This window comes from Leptonychotes weddellii, chromosome 5 (genome assembly GCF_054177405.1).
Source record: "Leptonychotes weddellii isolate Sample4059 chromosome 5, ASM5417740v2, whole genome shotgun sequence".
NCBI lineage: Eukaryota > Metazoa > Chordata > Mammalia > Carnivora > Phocidae > Leptonychotes > Leptonychotes weddellii.
The window spans coordinates 10,872,319-10,874,715 of NC_138373.1; positions in this window are offsets into that span (position 1 = coordinate 10,872,319).

The following is a 2,397-nucleotide window of genomic DNA, read 5'->3' on the forward strand; positions in this document are numbered from 1 at the left end:
CATCTCCACTCCCAACCAAGATTTAAAAGAAAGATCATGACTCCAGCCTAGACCTTTGCCATTTGGCGTTCGAAGTCCATCTCCTACCTGGTTCTCGCGCTTCATGAGGGAGGTGTCCTCAGGACATCAGTCTCCAAGGTCAGTCTTGGCAGAATGTCCTGATGATGATTTGAACAGCTGGGATGAGTAAGAGTTCTTGATCTCTCTCTTTTTTTTAATATTTGAAAAATGCGTGCATGATCTGAAAAAAATAATAATAATGAAACGCTAACTTCAGATGAACAAGCAAAGTGTATTCCTTAAAAAGTTAAACATAGAGATACCCTTATGTCTCAACCATTCCACTCCCGGGTATATGCCCCAGAACTTACGTCCGCATAGGAATTTATACATGCGTGTTCATAGCAGCATGATTCACAATAGCCAAAAGGTGGAAACGGCGCAAACGTCCATCCAATGAGGAATGGGAAACAAATTGTGGTATATTTATACGTTGGACTATTATTTGGCTCTAAAAAAGGAAGGAAACGTACTGATACATACTACAGCATGGAAGACCCTTGAAAACACCACACTAAGAAAAAGAAGCCAGACACAACAGGCATACGTCATATGAGATGTCCAGAGGAGGAAAAGCCATAGAGGCAGAAAAGAGAGTAGTGGTTGCAGGGGCTGGGGGAGTGCGGATAGAGAGAGACTGCTAATGGGTTCGAGTTTTCTTTTGGGGTGATGAAAATGTTCTAGAATTAGAGAGTGGTGATGGTTTGCACAATTTTGTGACTAAACGCCCCCCCCCAAAAAAAACCTGATTATATACTATGAAATGGTGAATTTTATGGTATGTGAATTATATTTCAATTTATTTTATTTTTAATTTAAATTCAATTAGCCAACACATAGTACATACTTAGTTTCAGATGTAGTGTTCAATAATTAATCAGTTGCGTATAACACCCAGTGCTCATCCCATCATTTGCCTTCCTTAATGCCCATCACCCAATTAAGAAACTAGCAACAAGTATATTACATCTCTGGATTAATACACTGAGCCCATTTTCATAATCATAACATGTTTGAAATGGTGTCAAGGTAAGAACATGGCACATGGTAATCTAGAGGATCATTAATATGGTCAGTGTTTCAAGGCAGGGAGCCTCGAGAGCTTATCATTTTTTTTCTTTAGAGAGAAAGAGAGCATGAGCTGAGGGATGGGGGGCAGAGGGAGAGAGAGAGAGAGAGAATCTTAAGCAGGCTCCACGCCCAGTGCAGAGCCTGGCACAGGGCTCGATCTCACGACCCTGAGATCATGACCTGAGCCAAAATTAAGAGCTGGACGCTCAACGGACTGAGCCACCGAGGTGCCCCAAGAGCTTATCCTATCTTATTTACATCTTATCGCTTCTGGTAATGATCATTAGCATGCTCTGAGAGATGGGACTATGTGTCCAGGGCTGTTCCCAGAACCTTATGTATTTAAACACACTGAATTCTCACAACCACCTGGTGAGTTAGTTCTAGTATTTTTTTTTTTAAGATTTTATATATTTTTTTTGAGAGAGTGCGTGAGCACAAGCAGGGGGAGAAGCAGGCAGAGGGAGAGGGAGAAGCAGGCTCCCTGCTGAGCAAGGAGCCCGACGGGGAACTCGATCCCAGGACCCTGGGATCATGACCTGAGCTGAAGGCAGACGCTTAACCAACTGAGCCACCCAGGCGCCCTAGTTCTAGTATTATTATCTTTATTTTATAGATGAGAAAACTAGAGCCCAGGAGAGTTACGTGTCCCGAATCACAGAGCCAGGACATATCAGAGAGGCAGTGAGCCAAAGAAGTCTGGCTCCAAAATCTCTGTTCTTATATCTACCACAATGGACTGTCTTTCAATCCCACAGATGCTGTTAAGATTGCTGCATGTCTTTAAATTCAGTGTTGAAATAGGATCCTGGGCTAAATTCATATTCAATAAGTATTTATCCACCACCTCACTGATTTTCATGTTTTTCACAAATACTGCCTAAGAGAAGGAGTATATTCATTGTTTGAATAAAAGCAAGAGTACATCTTATTTTATCCCGTGCTTTATAGATTTCAAAACATCTCCACATATAATACTTGATCTTTGCAAAAGTCCTCAAAGCAGAAAAAAATAGAAATGATTATTCCTGTATTTCAGGTGATAACATGGAGGTTCCAGAAAGTTGAGATGGAATTTGAACTAAGGTCTCCTGGCTTTTCACCTTCTATACAACCTGCTGTCTACCAAATGAATTGTTTGGGGATGATATCGTCACAATAATTTGATCTATTTGGCAAATGCGCTTTTGTTATCCCTGTTAAAAAAAAGGCAGCATTCACTCCCTTGCATCCAGCTAGAATCTCTTCCTTCCTTCCTTCCTTCCT